This window comes from Geotrypetes seraphini, chromosome 5, assembly GCF_902459505.1.
Source record: "Geotrypetes seraphini chromosome 5, aGeoSer1.1, whole genome shotgun sequence".
Taxonomy (NCBI): domain Eukaryota; kingdom Metazoa; phylum Chordata; class Amphibia; order Gymnophiona; family Dermophiidae; genus Geotrypetes; species Geotrypetes seraphini.
In genome coordinates, this window is record NC_047088.1 from 122,120,905 (window position 1) to 122,139,919 (window position 19,015).

The 19,015-nt window shown below is 46.1% G+C and overlaps 1 protein-coding gene across 4 annotated transcripts in view; it reads left to right on the forward strand.

Moving 5' to 3' along the window:
* TBCCD1 (TBCC domain containing 1) overlaps positions 1 to 19,015 on the forward strand; it is a 510,277-nt gene that overhangs the window by 358,677 nt on the left and 132,585 nt on the right. The gene's annotated exons all lie outside the window — the stretch shown is intronic.

Sequence of the window (19,015 nt, forward strand, 5' to 3'; positions counted from 1 at the left end):
GAGGCAAAATTCACTCACTTTCTGATATCTGGCCTTGAGGATTTCTCAGATGATGAACTTGGTAAATCAGGAACATCAACTCTAGCTTTGTAGATTTTTCCAATTCTAGTTGGCATGCTTAGTTAACTAATGAAATGTGCTACTGTAGGGTCATGAAATGGTTAACTGTTGTTTAAAATATTGCTCTGGCATACATAGCTGAAGAAAGTGTACAATCTATTGACCTCATCTGCCTAAAATGTATGTCCCTGCCTTACCACATTGTAAGCTGAATAGATAAGAGTTTGAGCCATGATGTACCCTGCCCTTCTGTACATTTAACATTTAGAACTGTAAGAGTTAGATAAGTGACCTACTAGTGTGAGCTTAGGACCAATAATAATTGTAGAAAAGTTATAGAAGTAACAAATGGAAATTATAGTTTTTGCAAAAAGGGCATAAAAGTCTGTGTATTTCCTGTTTCTGACACTCTAGTAGGCAGGCTATTAATTGCACTAGAGTCCGGTATACAGTAATAAATTTCTTGTACTTTCTTCACGCCTCTGACTTTGTGTGTCCAAGTGACCTTTCATTTGGCGCCCGAACAGGGACCTGAAGGTCTCTTGGCCACTGGTTACTCGATTGGTCACTTGTTTCTGGTCCTACTGCTGACCTGTCTGCTTAGCCGGCTGCCTTCCTTTTGGGGGGTTGGCAGACCTCAGGACGTTTGACCACTTCAACTGACTTATCTAGTCTCAGATTAAAGTACAAGAATCTGTATCAGTTAAATTCTGTCCTGGAGTGGCCACCATCTGGTAAGTGGGAATTGATCATCCCTATCCTGTCTCTCATCTCCTGCCTAGTAAGCCACTTGATCCGTCGCTGATGTCGTGGGGAGGGATTCTAGGAACTTTTATTTTCTGGTTGAGTAACTGAACTGAAATCTGTTGTGTTTTGTGTATTTGAGAGTGTCTGAGACGTCCTTGAGGACGAAGCGAGTGTGGACCTGTTAGTACTGTGTTTCTCTAGTCCAGAGACGGGCAGGGCCAGGAATACAGGGAAGTGGGGATCCCTTGATATGTTAGCTAATTTTAAAAAGGGATTTGTCTCTACACTTAACAAATCAATCCTTATTCGTCTGTGCCAGTTAGAATGACCGATATTTGGTGTGGGCTGGCCCCCTCTGGCTCCCTGGAAGAGGACATAACCCGTCAGGTTTTTATGCATTCGTTTGCTGTCGGTTCCTCTTCCAGTCAGCCCATTTTGCATTCCAATGGGAAAACCCTTCCACTAGACAAACCTCCCAAGTAACCTGGACCTGTCTATCCCAGGGCTTTAAAATTAGCCCCACTCTATTCAGCACCGCCCTTGCTTCAGACCTTGCCAATTTCTTCCCTTCATCTGATTCCCAAGTCCTGCAGTATCCTGGGTTCTTTATGAGTTCTGTCTGTCCAAATGTATCAGTGAAGTTTTAAACTCAGTTGTTCAAAGCATGGCTGTGCTGATAAGGGCCATGAAGTGTTTAGCACTTCAAATGCAGTTTCTCCTGAAACAGATAAGTGGTTTTGGATTTGAAGTTTTTGGCTATGTTATGGAATGTTTATGTATATTCAGAAATGAATGTAAACAAAAATTATGATTTCTGGTACTTATATTCCATGCTAAAAAGTTAAACCTAAGGAAATAATTCTGACAAGACAATTTAATCTCTTTGATCTTTAAGCAACTCTCTCTCCTTTGTGAATTTCTGTAGGAAGGGGGAGTAAGTCTCTACTGAGACCCATGTTGATTGTAAAAAAAAAAAGAACAATGTTTAAACTTGTGAGTACAGTAAAACCTTGGTTTGGGAGCATAATTTGTTCCAGAAGTATGCTTGTAGTCCAGGGCACTCGTGTACAAAAATATACATACTTGTATTGCAAGCCCTTGCTCGTTTGGAACAGTCACTGCATTTCTGCAGCGTCATATAGAGAGGAACCATTGGCTCAGTTGTGAAAATGTGATGCTTCTATATATATACTGTATGTACGTGTATTACAAGACGTTGCTGGTATAGCAAGCTTGTCTTATAGAACACTTGCAAACCAAGTTGTTTGCAATCCAAGGTTTTACTGTATATTCCAATCTTTGTTTTGTATTTCTTTTTATATATCATGAAAGCTTAGTATAAGAATGTAACTTTTAGGTATAAGAATGTAATTTTTAGGAATGCTTTTGTATTGAAGTAAATATTTTTGCCAGTCAGATGATAGTGAAGGGACTGAAGCTGAATTTTAGCTTAATTTTACAAGTCAGCTCTTTGGGGTAGGAACCTGATACAGATAGTGGGTCTGCCTTTTAAATTTTCCTGTGGCCATATTTCCACTGATTCCAAGTATGCCTTCCTCTTGTCACCTACCTTGGCTTTCGAATCTCCCAGGGTACCAGGTCCCTTCCTACACCCGTGTCCAGGCTGTCTGTAGTCTCCCTGTCCCTGATAACTGCAAAGCTCTGAGCACCTTTCTTAGTATTGCAGGATACTGTCCCATCTGGATCCCTGATTTCTCTCCTATTGCCCACCCTCTGTATGATGCCTCCAAAACTTCTGACTCAGGCCCCTGGACCGGACAATTTACACCCAAGAGTGCTCAGAGAATTGAGAGATGTCTTGGCGGAACCGTTGGCAGTGCTCTTCAATCTCTCACTAAGTACAGGGAAAGTTCCGTTGGACTGGAAAACAGCCAACGTCGTTCCTCTACATAAAAAGGGTTGCAGGGCTGAGGCTGCGAACTATAGACCGGTAAGCCTCACCTCAATAGTGTGTAAACTCATGGAAACACTAATTAAGTATAAATTAGATACGATCCTGAACGAGGGAAATCTCCTGGATCTCATCCAACATGGATTCACCAAGGGTAGGTCATGTCAGTCCAATCTAATCAGCTTCTTTGACTGGGTAACAAGAAGACTGGACTCAGGAGAGTCCTTGGACGTCGTGTACCTGGACTTCAGCAAAGTGTTTGACAGCGTCCCACACCGCAGGCTGCTGAATAAGATGAAATCGATGGGATTAGGAGAGACTCTAACTGCATGGGTTAAAGATTGGCTTAGTGGCAGACTTCAGAGGGTGGTGGTCAACGGTACCCTCTCTAAAATGTCGGAGGTGACCAGTGGAGTGCCACAGGGTTCGGTCCTGGGCCCACTCCTCTTCAACATATTCATTGGGGATCTAACTCAAGGGCTTCAAGGAAAGGTAACCTTATTCGCTGATGACGCCAAACTATGCAATATAGTAAACGGCTATAATCTTCAGGATGCTATGGAGCAAGACCTGCGTACTTTAGAAAATTGGTCCTTTATCTGGCAGCTGGGCTTCAACGCCAAGAAATGTACAGTCATGCATCTCGGTAACGGAAATCCTTGCAGAACTTACACCCTGAATGGAGAAACTTTAGCCAGGACTACGGCAGCACGAGACTTAGGAGTAATCATCAGTGCTGACATGAAAGCAGCCACTCAAGTGGAGAAGGCTTCATCTAAAGCACGGCAAATGATAGGTTGTATCAAGAGAAGCTTCGTCAACAGGAAACCTGAAGTCATGATGCCATTGTACAGAGCCATGGTGAGACAGCATCTGGAATACTGTGTGCAATTCTGGAGGCCACATTACCGTAAGGATGTGCTCAGAGTTGAATCGGTTCAGCGGATGGCCACCAGGATGGTCTCGGGGCTAAAGGGTATCCCGTACGAGGAAAGACTGAGCAAATTGCAGCTCTACACTCTCGAGGAGCGTAGGGAGAGGGGAGACATGATTGAGACATTTAAGTACATCACGGGACGGGTCGAGGTGGAAGATGATATCTTTCTTCTCAAGGGACCCTCGACCACAAGAGGACATCCACTCAAGCTCAGGGGAGGGAAGTTTCGTGGAGACGCCAGGAAGTACTTCTTCACGGAGAGAGTGATTGAGCACTGGAACAAGCTTTCCAGTGCAGGTGGTCGAGGCACGCAGCATCCCAGACTTCAAGAACAAATGGGATACCTATGTGGGATCCCTGCGAGGTCATGCCAAGGGATAGGGTCACTAGGACTGAATGAGCGGGTCAGTAGAGTGACAGTATAATCACAATTATACTTTCAGGGGTCAGTAGACTTAAGAGGATGGGTAAATAGTGTGGGCAGACTTGATGGGCTATGGCCCTTATCTGCCGTCATATTTCTATGTTTCTAATGTGCGGCGGCGGCAAAGAAAGCAAACAGGATGTTGGGCATGATTAAGAAGGGGATCACGAGTAGATCGGAAGATGTTATAATGCCACTTTATAGAGCAATGGTCAGACCGCACTTGGAATACTGTGTCCAACACTGGTCTCCATACCTTAAGAAGGATATAACTCTGCTGGAGAGGGTGCAGAGGCGAGCCACGAAACTAGTCAAAGGTATGGAGAATTTGAGCTACAAAGAATACCTCGGAAAACTGGGACTGTTCACCCTCGAAAAGAGAAGACTGCGAGGGGATATGATAGAGACTTTTAAAATATTAAAAGGATTTGACAAAGTAGACCAGGAAGCAGCATTACTGATTTTTTCAGATGTGACACGGACAAGAGGTCATAGCCTGAAACTGAGTGGCAGCAGGTTCAGGACAAATGTCAGGAAGTTCTGTTTCACACAATGAGTGGTGGGCGCTTGGAATGCTCTCCCGGAGGAGGTTGTGGCGTGATCAGGATAATTGCACACAAGCGTACTTATAGCTATTCTAGGGTTGTAAAATGAAATGACAAAAATGATGCAAAATATAAAATCCAAAATATTATTTTTTATTGGTTATCAATATTAGATCATAAGAATTATCAATTAATTATCAATTGATTATCATTTGCATCATGAGAATTATTACAGAAGCCAAAAGCTGGCCTTGCTCATAATAAATTCCAACGTTTTATCAGTTACACATCCATATATATCCTAAATGATGACATTCCTCCGTTACAATCCAACTGCAATCTAATAGGTCCAAATTATTTGTTTCCATATAAGGCTAGCTTCATATAGGCGTGTCCTAAAATTACATTCTTATATCTAAAAAGTTACATACTCACATTAAGCTTACATATTTTATAAAAAGAAGAAATACATAGACAGATATTGTAATATACTCACAAAACTATTCAATTTTTAAATCCTTTCCTGTAAAAATCAGTGTGTCTTTTCTATACTGAGATCTCTGTCTCACTAAGACTGAACAAAGAAAAAGATGGACAGAGCAGAAAGCTCCCCCTCCCATCAATTCTATGAGTAGAAAAAAGTTGCTCAAGGTCAGAGGTCAAACACCAGCTGTAATCTTATCAGGATCTCCTCAGGATTTCAGAAATATGAAGATCAAAATAAAATATATTCCTAATCTATACTTGTTAACTTATATTTGTTAACTTACCCCTATAGCTACATAAGTAAATTTCTATTGTGTAATTTTACTGACTTACTGACTTACTAAAACTTAAATTGGATCAATACATACCATGATACACATATGGTTTCAATCTGTCTTTCCCACAGCAAACTCAAGTCATGGCAACCTTAGAGCCCCCTGGTATATGGATACCAGGTCAAAAGCCAACTCCTGTCTGCCTACATTTCCCTGAGGATTGGCCTAGTTCAGGCTGGTCACTCTTCAAAACAAAGAAGTCCTATAAAACTTAAGCTTTTCCATCTGGGGTAAATTTGGTATGGTAGTTATCAATCACAAAATGTCTTAGCCTGCCTTCTTGTACCCTCAAGCACATGAGACATGTGCCAAATCAATATGTTAACTTAGAATCTCCATCTTGAACTTTTGTATTTCTGATTATTATATTTCAGCTTATCTAATTTTCATATATTCAGCTACCAATACCACATTCTCACTTGCTCTTGGATTAGGCCCTATCTATCAACAGGTTTTTCTAACTAGTAAATCCTGGTGCAATGTGAGAAAGTGTAATAGCTGAATTTTTTTTATTTCATGTTTGCTCACTTTTATCACCTTGTACCTGTCCAGGTAAACCAAGCTGGCCCTCCTCAGGACTACTTAAGGCATAGGACAAGGTCATTAGGCGGAGACTACTGTTCTGGGTTTCAAGCGCAAGTTGGATGCATACCTTCTTGCAAATCACATTGGGGGATACGGTAAATCCGGGGCTCCATAAAGGAGTACCTAAATGGGCCACCGCGTGTGCGGATCACCGGACTGGATGGACCTCGGTCTGATGCGGTGAAGGTGTTTCTTATGTTCTTATGTTCTTATATTCCGCGGGTTTTCAAAGAGGTCAAGGTAGATGACTTTATGCAATTTTACCTCAGTAACAACTATACAAAAATAGACAAATATACCCCCTCCCTTTTTACTAAACCGCGATAGTGGTTTTTAGCGCAGGGAGCTGTGCTGAATGCCCCATGCTGCTCTCGACGCTCATAGGCTCCCTGCGCTAAAAACCGCTATTGCGGTTTAGTAAAAGGGGGCCATAGTGCAAAATATAGACAGCATATATAAATTCTCAAAACGGACACATTTTGATCACTAAATTGAAAATAAAATCATTTTTCCTATCTTTGTTTGATAATTTCATCAGTCTCTGGTTGCACGTTATTCTTCTGACTGTGCATCCAATATTTCTTCCCTTCTTTCGGCCTCCTGAATGCTTCCTCTCCTCCAGACCTCTTCCCTCCCCCAATGTTTTCTTTGTTTCATCCTGCCCCTTCTTTCTCTCTCTCTATGACCCATTTCTTTCTTTCTTTCACCCTGCCCCCATCTTTCTTTCTCTCTCCATGCTCCCTTTCTTCCTCTGTCTGTCTTTCTCTCCGTGCCCCATTTCTTTCTTTCACCCTGCCCCTTTCTTTCTTTCTCTCTCCATGCCCCCTTTCTTTTTCTATGTCTGTCTTTCTCTCTCTCTCCGTGTCCCCTTTCTTTCTTTCACCCTGCCCCTTCTTTCTTTCTCTCTCCATGCCCCCTTTCTTTCTCTATGTCTGTCTTTCTCTCTCTCCATGTCCCATTTCTTTCTTTCATCCTGCCCCTTCTTTCTTTCTCTCTCCATGCCCCCTTTCTTTCTCTATGTCTTTCTCTCTCCATGCCCTTTCTTTCTGTATGTCTGCCTTTCTCTATCTCTGTGCCCCATTTCTTTCTTTCTTTCACCCTGCCCCCTTCTTTCTTTCTCTCTCCATGCCCCCTTTCTTCCTCTGTCTGTCTTTCTCTCTCTCTGTGCCCCATTTCTTTCTTTCACTCTGCCCCCTTCTTTCTTTCTCTCTCCTTGCCCCCTTTCTTTTTCTTTCTCTCTTTCTCTCTCCATGCCCCATTTTTTTCTTTCTTTCTCTCTCCATGCCCCCTTTCTTTCTCTATGTCTGTCTTTCTCTCTCTCAGTGCACCATTTTTTCTATTTTTCACCCTGCCCCCTTTCTTTCTCTCTTTCTCCCTGCCCTCCCTCATGCCACCACCATTGGGAAACATGCTGCTGCCACCGCTGCCGGGGGAAGGCTGCCACTGCAGCCATCGGGAACAGGCCGGTACCGAGTTCTCCCTCCCTGCTTTTCTTCCCCACTGGGCCGACCAACTCTCGCCGCCCGACGTCAATTCTAACATCGGAGAGGATGTTCCGGGCCAGCCAGGCAGCAATTGGCTAGCCCAGAACGGCCTCTCCGACGTCAGAATTGACGTCGGATGGCGAGAGTTGGTTGGCCCCGCGGGGAAGAAAAGCAGGGAGAGTTCGGGGCCAGCTTGTTCCTGATGGCGGCAGTGGCAGCCTATTCCCCGGTGAGTGGCCAGTTGTGCACCCCCTTGAGGCTTGCACCTGGGGCGAACCGCCCCCCCCCCCCCCCCCCCGGTACGCCACTGCCTCACTGTATGAATTGAAGCTGGAAATTGCTCCAGCACCCTCATCGCAGTGCTCAATTATGAGTGACTCAGTTGCTCTGACAAAGCTGGTCACAAACCTCTGGGAGTCACTGGAAGGGTCCCTGTGAGTGGCTAAGACTATGGCCAAGCTTTACCCTATGGCTTTGGATTTCCAGAAGCTGTTTGATCAGCTGAAGGTAGATTCGCTGCTAGCACAGGTCACCAAAAGAATCTCCTAGCCTAGTAAAAGAGGTGTGCTGTTAAAGGATATGCAGGACCATAAAGTGGACATGGTCCTCAAAAGACAATCTGAAGCTTTGGCCTTAGGGATTAAAGCAGCAGCTCTGGCTTGCTTTGTGGCATGTGTTTTCCATACCTGTCAGTATCACGTCCCGGTCTCAGAGGATGACGAAGATCCCCAAATGCTCCTTTCTTAGCAGTTGCTCTATTATCAAAGTTATGAGCACAGGCACATCCTGCGGATGCTCTGGATCAGGCAGGAGATTCAGCCTTTAAAACCACTCTGACCAAGCTTCCCTTTCAAGGGCAGATGCTATTTGGCAAGGGTCTTAATGACCTGATGACCTGTGTTATGGACCATCACCCTAAGGCCTTGACAGGCAGCAGACCCCGAATGATGCAGGGTCCTGGATGTGGGAATTTTTGAGGCTCTTGAAGATTCCATTCTTAAGCAAGAGACTAAGTGACAAAGAAGTACTTTCAGGAGTTCAGTAGGGGTAGGAACCAACAAACCCCTGGCTTTCGATCCTCCCCAACCTCCAAGAGAGCACAATGAAACCAGGACAGGGGCCAAGCCCCCCAGATAAGGGTCAGTCTGGGCTCAGATAGACACAGACCATTGGGTCCTAGAAGTTGTTCGATAAGGTTACAAAATCAAGTTTTGTGCCTCCCTTCTAGAACTTTGTAGATTCTCTGACACAACCAACATACCGGAACCTGAGCAATTCTTCAATGGAAATCAAGCAGAAAAATTACATCCATGGAAGTGAGCCTTGAAGATGTGCGCAGGCAGATAGAAAAACTAAAAACTGACAAATCCCCGGGTCCGGACGGAATCCATCCAAGGATTCTGAAGGAATTAAAGGAGGATATAGCGGAACTATTGCAGCAAGTTTGCAACCTATCCCTGAAAACAGGAATGATACCGGAGGATTGGAAGATAGCCAATGTCACACCCATCTTTAAAAAGGGATCAAGAGGTGACCCGGGAAACTACAGACCGGTGAGCCTGACCTCGGTTCTGGGGAAAATTGCGGAAGCACTAATAAAAGAAAACATTGATAAACATTTGGAAAGAAACGAACTTCTGATACCAAGCCAACATGGTTTCTGCAGGGGGAAATCGTGCTTAACTAACTTATTGCACTTCTTCAAAGGAATCAACAAATGGATGGACAAAGGAGACCCCATAGACATCATATACCTTGATTTCCAAGAAGCCTTTGACAAGGTGCCTCACGAGCACCTACTCCGGAAACTGAAGAACCATGGGGTGGATGGAGACGTACATAGATGGATCAGAAACTGGTTAGCGGGTAGGAAACAGAGAGTAAGGGAGAAGGGCCACTACTCGGACTGGAGGAGGGTCACGAGTGGTGTTCCGCAGGGCTCGGTGCTCGGGCTACTACTATTTAATATATTCATAAATGATCTAGAAACAGGGAAGACGTGTGAGATAATAAAATTTGCGGACGACACCAAACTATTTAGTGGAGCTCGGACTAAAGATGACTGCGAAGAATTGCAAAGGGACCTGAACAAAATAGGGGAATGGGCGACGAGATGGCAGATGAAGTTCAACGTTGAGAAATGTAAAGTATTGCATGTGGGAAGCAGAAACCCGAGGTACAACTATACAATGGGAGGGATGTTATTGACTGAGAGTACCCAATAATGGGACTTGGGGGTAATGGTGGACATGACAATGAAGCCGACGGTACAGTGCGCAGCAGCCGCTAAGAAAGCGAATAGAATGCTAGGTATAATCAAGAAGGGTATTACAACCAGAACGAAAGAAGTTATCCTGCCGTTGTATCGGGCGATAGTGCGCCCGCATCTGGAATACTGCATCCAATATTGGTCGCCATACCTTATGAAGGATATGGCGATACTCGAGAGGGTTCAGAGAAGAGCGACACATCTGATAAAAGGGATGGAAAACCTTTCATACGCTGAGAGATTGGAGAAACTGGGTCTCTTTTCCCTGGAGAAGAGGAGACTTAGAGGGGATATGATAGAGACTTATAAGATCATGAAGGGCATAGAGAGAGTAGAGAAGGAAAGATTCTTCAAACTTTCACATAATAAAAGAACAAGAGGGCATTCAGAAAAGTTGAAAGGGGACAGATTCAAAACAAATGCTAGGAATTCTTCTTTACACAACGTGTGGTGGACACCTGGAATGCGCTTCCAGAGGACATAATAGGGCAGAGTACGGTACTGGGGTTTAAGAAAGGATTAGACAGTTTCCTCCTGGAAAAGGGGATAGAAGGGTATAAAAAGAGGATTACTGCACAGGTCCTGGACCTGTTGGGCCGCCGCGTGAGCGGACTGCTGGGCATGATGGACCTCAGGTCTGACCCAGCAGAGGCATTGCTTATGTTCTTATGTTTTTAAGAGCGTCACCAGTCGGGTGCCGCAGGGGTTGGTGCTTGGACCTGTACTCTTCAACATTTTTATAAATGATCTTGACATAGGTATGATGAGCGAGGTGATTAAATTTGTGGACGACACGAAGTTATTCAGAGTAGTGAAGATGCAGGGGGATTGCGAAGATCTACAGCGTGACATAATCAGGCTCGAGGAATGGGCATTAACATGGCAGATGAGGTTCAACGTGGATAAGTATAAAGTGATGCATGTCGGTATCAGTAATCTCAAGCTTGAGTACAGGATGTCTGGGGCGGTACTTGGAGAGACCTCCCAGGAAAGGGACTTGGGAGTTCTGTTCGACAAGTCGATGAAGCCGTCTGCGCAATGTGTGGTGGCGGCGAAAAGGGTGAACAGAATGCTAGGAATGATAAAGAAGTGGATCACAAACAGATCGGAGAAGGTTATCATGCCGCTGTACCGGGCCATGGTGTGCCCTCACCTGGAGTACTGCGTACAGCACTGGTCACTGTACATGAAGAAAGACACGGTACTACTCGAGAGGGTCCAGAGAAGAGCGACTAAGATGGTTAAGGGATTGGAGGAGCTGCTTTACAGCGAAAGATTAGAGAAACTGGGCCTCATCTCCCTCGAACAGAGGAGATTGAGAAGAAGACACGATCAAAACATTCAAGGTACTGAAGGGAATAGACTTAGTAGATAAGGACAGGTTATTCACTCTCTCCAAAGTAGGGAGAACGAGAAGGCACTCTCTAAAATTGAAAGGGGATAGATTCCATACAAACGTAAGGAAGTTCTTCTTCACCCAGAGAGTGGTGGAAAACTGGAACGCTCTTCCGGAGACTGTCATAGGTGAAAACACCCTCCAGGGATTCAAGACAAAGTTAGACAAGTTCCTACTGAACAAGGACGTACGCTGGTAGGGTTAGTCTCAGTTAAGGCGCTGGTCTTTGATCAAAAGGGCCGCTGCGTGAGCGGACTGCTGGTCATGATGGACCACTGGTCTGAGTCAGCAGCGGCAACTCTTATGTTGTACCCATCCCTGCCAAAATCCCAGCCGTCCCCGTGAGGAATCCCTTCGTCCCCGCAAGAAATCCCCTCTTTCCCTGCCCATCCCCATAAAAGTTACCTGTCCCCATAAAAAACAGCAATTACTTCAGAAACTTTTGATTTTTTGAAAAGCCTTAATTTATTTAAACCAACAATAAAATACAATCATTTTTAACACCCCCCGTCTATATAAAAAAATATTTTTAGTAATAATCCATGAGTCACAAAGCAAAGTGCACCTAGGAAAAGGAAGCATCATAAACACTGCAGTGAGCATTAGAACATTAATACAGTGGTACCTCGGTTTACGTGTACACCGGTTTGTGAGTGTTTTGCAAGACGAGCAAAACATTTGCCTCAGAAACCGAGCATGGCTCGATTTACGAGCACCCTCCCCCCTCTCGGCAATCCGGCACCCTCCCCTGCGATCCGGCACCCCCCCTGCCTCGAACCGGCACCCCCCGCCACGATCTGACTCCCCCCGACACGATTGGGCACCCCCCGCCACGATCCGACCCCCCCCCCGCCACGATTGGGTACCCCCCCCCCGACACGATCCGACCCCCCCTCGACACAATTGGGCACCCCCCCGCCGCTTCTTACCCTCATCTGGGCACTCTTGAAGATCGGCCCTCGTCTGCTGGGCATTGAGCATCTGAGCATGCTCAAGGCCTGCGAGTTCACGTTCTGAACGTGAACGTGAACTCGCAGGCCTTGAGCATGCTCAGATGCTCAAGGCCCAGCAGACGAGGGCCGATCTTCAAGAGTGCCCAGATGAGGGTAAGAAGCGGCGGGGGGGTGCCCAATTGTGTCAGGGGGGGTTGTTGGATCGTGTCAGGGGGTGCCCAATTGTGTCGGGGGGGTCGGATCGTGTTGGGGGGTGCCCAATCGTGTTGGGGGGGGTCGGATCGTGGCGGGTGGGGTGCCGGTTCGAAGCAGGGGGGGGTGCCTGATCACAGGGGGGGGTGCCTGATCGCAGGGGGGGGGCTTCGAGGGGAGCAATGCCGGTTCTCGGGGGGGGGGAGCGCATCAAAGCGAGTTTCCATTATTTCCTATGGGGAAACTCGCTTTGATAAACGAGCATTTTGGATTACGAGCATGCTCCTGGAACGGATTATACTCGTAATCCAAGGTACTACTGTATACCCATTATTAAATTGAAGCCAGATTAATACAGATTGATCCTGCACAGTTAACACTAAAAGAAAACAGTTCTTTTCATATATTCAGAACACAATCTCCGTGCCCCTCACACTGGCCTACTTGCTTTCATGTCACCATTACCACACTCTCCCTACTCCTGATCTTGTCACCATCATCTTTGTACCCCCTTATGCCTGTTCCTGTCACCAGATTCTCCCCCTTCCCCTTCACTCTATCCAGCCTGCCACTTCACTCTCCCTACCTTTCTCTCTGCCCAAGGTGGAAGGCTATCACCTTGGCTGGCCTGTCTGCCACCTTATTCTCTAGCCACCTGTCATCCCATGCTCCATGCTTCATTCTTCTTACCCCTCGTAATGGTCATCACCTATCCCTTTTGCTAGTTCTCATATTAGCCATACTGCCTGTTTACTTATCTCTGCTATCTTGTGCCCCCCTCCTCTCCCTGTCACCTCACTCTCTTCCTTCATGCTAGCTCTCACTCTTTATTCTCTCCCTGGCCTTCCTGCCACTTCCCTCTCCCTTCCCCCTAGCTGTCCCGCACTATCCCCTGCCTAAATTGATACAAAATTATGTTGGGCGGTTGGCTCTCAAAGGGACTGTGAGGAGCTTCAGAAGGATCTGAGACAGCTGGAAACATGGGCGACAAAGTGGCAAATGAATTTTAACATAAATAAATGCAAGGTGATGCATCTAGGAAAAAAGAATAAAGAATACGAGTATAGAATGTTTGGGGTAACATTAGCAAAATGCAAACATGAAAGGGATTTGGGGGTACTGATTGACAGAACCCTGAAGCCATTGGCGCAATGTGCGGCGGCGGCAAAGAGAGCAAACAGGATGTTGGGCATGATTAAGAACGGGTTCACGAGTAGATCGGAAGAAGTCATAATGCCACTTTATAGGATAATGATCAGACCACACTTAGAGTACTGTGTCCAACACTGGTCTCCTTACCTCAAGAAGGACATAACTCTGTTGGAGAAGGTGCAAAGGCGAGCCACAAAACTAGTCAAAGGAATGAAAAATTTGAGCTATGAAGATCGCCTCAGGAAACTGGGACTGTTCACACTCGAGAGGAGAAGACTGAGAGGCGATTTGATAGAGACTTTTAAAATATTAAAAGGATTTGATGAAATAGACCAAGAAGCAGCATTACTAACATTTTCAGATGTGACACAGACAAGAGGACACAGCCTGAAACTGGGTGGCAGCAGGTTCAGGACGAATGCCAGGAAGTTCTGTTTCTCACAACGAGTGGTGGGCGCATGGAATTCTCTTCCTGTGGATGTTGTGGCGGAGACTACTCTTTGGGGATTCAAGCACAAGTTGGATATACACCTTCTTGCAAATCATATTGAGGGATACGGTAATTTCAGGTTTTCATAATAGAGAACTAAATGGACTGCCGCGTGAGTGGATCGCCGGACTTGATGGATCTCGGTCTGATCCGGTGAAGGCATTTCTTATGTTCTTAAACTGTGGGCCAAATTTACTCTCCTCTTTTCCTCCCCCACCTGTCACATGCATGCCAAGTCCCAGCACCCACCAAGCCTTTCCTCCTCCCCTACCCCCACTAACCTGACCTCAGCAGCACCAGCCAGCTCCTGCCAAGTGGTTTGGCAGGGGGAGTAGGTCCTCTCCCAGCCAATTACCCCAGTGCCCAGGAGCTGCAGCCACCTTCACCATGGCAGCGGGGAGCTGTGTAGGGGGAGGTGCAGAGTTCTAGCCTGTTCCGCCCCGCCCCTGAGGTCCTTCCCTTCTCCAAACCCAGTACCCACACTTACCCTGCACAACTTTGGCCAGCTCAGGTGGGGGTAGGGCAGAACGCAGCTGGGAGCCAGAGAGCCATCCCGCTCCTCGCTCAGGTGGCTGTACAAGGGCAGTGAAAAGTGAAGCGCCGCAGCTCCCCAGAAGCAGCAGCTCAGCCGCCGGCTCTCCCTCCACTAGAGGTAGTAAGCTCAGCACAGGCACACATTGGTTCAGCTGTAGCACAATAGGCCAATCACAAACGACCTTAGAACTCTGAGGTCATTTGTGATTGGCCCATTGTGCTGCAGCTGAACCAATGTGTGCCTGTGCTGAGCTTACTGCCTACATGATAAGCTCCATGCCTACGTGACATGCTGCTGATTCGTCGGGACTCTGAGCTCAGCGCAGTGCTGGACCGGAAATAAGGTAGGCCTCGAATTAGGATAGGAACCCCAGTTCCATCCCTGTGGGAGTCCCGTGGACCTAGGGTGGTCCCTGCAGTTTTTCCATGATCCCTGTTCCCACTGCTATGCTGCACTGAAAGTGCATGGAGACAGTTCAGTCAGTCATAGCAGCAGTGGCGCAGGAGAGTTTCTTGCCTCCCACGATTTGGCAGAGGCATATCTCTACATTCCCATTTTTCCTGCCCACAGAAGGTACTTCCTGGAGCAGCATTTCCAGTTCTCAATGCTCCCCTTTGGCCTTGCAACAGTACCTCGCACTTTTACCAAGGTGATGTTACGGCAGTGTACCTCCACAAGGCAGGGATCCAGATGCACCTATATTTGGACAATTGGCTAATCAGAGCCTCATCCAAGGTGGAAGGCAAATTGGCAGTTTCGAGAATGGTCCAACTCCTCCAGGACTTGGGATGGATCATCAACTTCAAGAGCAGCCAGCTAGAGCCAACCCAGCACTTGGAGTACCTAGGAGTTTTGTTCAAAATGGTCTTGAACCAGGTCTTTCTTCCAGAACCATGCAGACTGAAGCTCCAGAATCATATTTTGGACATGCAACAGAGTTCCGACTTCCACAACATGGCATTATCTGCAGGTCCTGGGGTCGATGGCAACAGCCATAGAGGTAGTCCCTTGGGCAAGAATGAACATAAGGCCTCTCCAATATCTCTTCTCTCTCGATGGTCTACCTAGATGGACTTGCTTCAGCAACTGCTTCCCTGTTTACCAGAAGCAAAGAGCAGTCTGCAGTGGTGACTGCAGCCGGCTGCCCCATCAAAGGGGCATGTCTCTCCAAATTTCCTCCTGGAAGATTCTAACAAATGCCAACCTTTACGGTTGGGAGGGTCATTGCAACGGACATCCAGTTCAGAGTTGTTGGACACTTAGCAAAAGTGGTCCATAAATCGACTATAACTCAGAGCCATTCAATTAGCACTTCAGGTACTGAAGTAGTCTTTGAAAGGCAAGGCAGTCAGAGTCTTTTCAGACAATGAGATGGCAGTGACCTATAGCAACAGGCAAGGAGGCACCAGAAGCGCTCCATTACTCCTAGAAGCTCAACCCCTCTTTAAGTGGGCAGAAGTTCATATGCAGGCCCTCTCAGCCATGCACATATTAGAAACATAGAAACATGATGGCAGATAAAGGCCAAATGGCCCATCTAGTCTGCCAATCCGCAATAATCATTATCTCTTTCTCACTCCGAGATATTCCACATGCCTATCCCAGGTCCTTTTGAATTCAGACAGTCTCTATCTTCACCACCTCTTGTGGGAGACTGTTCCATGCATCTACCACCCTTTCTGTAAAAAAGTATTTCCTTAGATTACTCCGGAGCCTATCACCTCTTAACTTCATCCTATGCCCTCTCATTGCAAAGTTTCCTTTCAAATTAAAGAGACTCTACTCATGCGCATTTACATTACATAGGTATTTAAACATCTCTATCATATCTCCCCTCTCCCGCTTTTCCTCCAAAGTATACAGATTGAGATCTTTAAGTCTGTCCCTATACGCCTTATGATGAAGACCACATACTATTTTAGTAGCTTTCCTCTGAACCGACTCCATCCTTTTTATATCTTTTTGAAGGTGCAGCCTCCAGAATTGTACACAATATTCTAAATGAGGTCTCACCAAAGTGTTATTCAGGGGCATCAATACCTCCTTTTTCCTACTGGCCATACCTCTCCCTATGCAACCTAGTATCCTCCTAGCTTTCGCCGTCACCTTTTCAACCTGTTTGTCCATCTTAAGATCATCACATACAATCACATCAAAGTCATGCTCTTCTGTTGTGCACATAATCCCTAATCTGTACCGTTGCCTTGGATTTTTGCAGCCCAAATGCATGCCCTTGCATTTTTTAGCATTAAATTTTAGCTGCCAAATTTCAGACCATTCTTCAAGCTTCACCAGGTCTTTCTTCATGTTATTCACACCATCCGGCATGTCTACTCTATTGCAGATTTTCGTATCATCCGCAGAGGCAAATCTTACCCGACAGGCCCAAGAACAGAACCTTGAGGCACACCACTGGTAACATCCCTTTCTTCAGAGCGATCTGCATTGATCACTTCCCTCTGTCGCCTTCCACTCAACCAGTTCTTGACCCAGTCTGTCACTTTGGGATCCATTCCGAGGGCACTCAGTTTATTTATTAGACGTCTGTGTAGGAGTAGAACATGTGCAGGCTTCTGTACCCTCAGGTGTTCACCTCCATAGTTCAGCGGTAGGGGCATCCACAGATGGATTTGATAGCCTCAGCTGTAATCACAAAGGTGGATTGCTTTTATAGCTGAAGATTAAAGCCTAGAAGCACAGAATTGGATGCGTTAGTCCAACCATGGCCAGAGAAAGGGCTCTTATATGTGTTTCCCCCGTGGCCCATGCTAGAACCAGTCATTCAGAGGAATGCAAGTCATCTGGGGTTGGTAGTCCTAATAGTGCCTGATTGGCTTCTCAGACCATGGTATGGGGACCTAGTTCACCTCCAGAAGGATGAAGGCCCAAGTGGATCTTCTCACTCAAGGACCAGTCCCCTTTCGAGAATCTGGAACACTTTGGGCTTATGGCATGGCTCTTAAGAGGGCAGCCCTGATGAGTAAGGATTAGTCAGATGTGTCCAGATCCAAAGGACTCTGCTCCATCCTCATCCTCCTTGATCTATCTGCGGCATTTGACACTGTAGATCACCGCCTACTCATTGAAATGTTGTCGTCGCTTGGGTTTCAGGACTTTGTTATTTCATGGGTTTCTTCCTATCTTTCCCATTGCACCTTTACATAAGCTCTGGAGGATCCTCCTCTGCTACCATTCCACTATCGGTCAGAGTACTTCGGGATCTGTCCTGGGACATCTTCTTTTCTCAATCTACACTTCTTCTCTCGGTACTCTAATTTCATCCCATGGGGTCCAGTACCACCTCTATGCTGATGACTTGCAAATCTACCTCTCTGCACCTGAACTTTCTACAGGAATCCAGGCCAGAGGCTCAGCCTGCCTTTCTGATATTTCTACCTGGATGTCTTACCACTATCTAAGATTAAACATGGCCAAGATTGAACTTATCTTTCTTCCTAATCCCACCTTTCCCCGTTCTCTATAGCGATGAATAACACCCTCATCCTCCCTGTCTCATCGATTCGCAACCTCAGGGTCATCTTTGACTCATTGCTCTCCTTCTCCTCTCATATCTGCCAAAACTTGTTGTTTCTTTCTCTATAATGTTGTTAAAATCTGTCCTTTCCTTTCTGAGCACGCTGCCAAGACCCTCATCTAAGACCTCGTCACCTCTCGTGTGGATTACTGAAATGTGCTTCTCACCGGTCTACCGCTAACACATATTTCTCCTCTTCAATCTGCTCAAAACACTGCTGCATGTCTCATAATCCGCCAGGATCGTTATACCCACATTACTCCTCTCCTCAAGTCGCTTCACTGGCTCCCTGTCTGTCTCTGCATATGATTCAAACTCCTCTTACTGACATTCAAGTGTACTCGCTCTGCAACTCCTCTCTTGTTACTCCCTATACTCCCCTTTACAAATTCCACACATCAGACAAGTCCCTCCTCTTGGTACCCTTCTCCTCTTAACGCCAACTCCCATCTCCATCCCTTCTACCTTGCTGCACTACATGCTTGGAGCATCCTGCATAGCTTACTATGTCAGGCTCCATCTCTGGCGATATTCTAAGCCAAACGGAAAACCCACTTATTTGAAGCTGCATTTAAATACTAACCCAATCAACATATCTGTCTGTCATTCTCTCAATAGTCCCCTACCACCTTTTAACCCCCTCTGTGTGTCTGTCATAATTAGATTGTAAGCTCTTCTGAGTAAGGACTGTCTCTCGCATATACAATGTACAGCACTGCATGTGCTTAGTAGCACTATAGAAATAATAAATTGTTGTTGTTGGATGATGTAGAGCCTTTATGAACTCCAATATTGGTTGTCCTGGACTTTTGCAAGAGGACTTCAGAAGGGTCTGTCGTTCGGAATGCTGAAGGTGCAGATAGCAGGCCTTTTCTGTATCCGAGCTCAGAGGTAAAGAGGCTCTCTGGCCTCTCAACTTGGTTCATTAAAGGGGTTCTTTGGTTACATCATCTGGTGTGTTTCCCTTTCCCTTCCTGG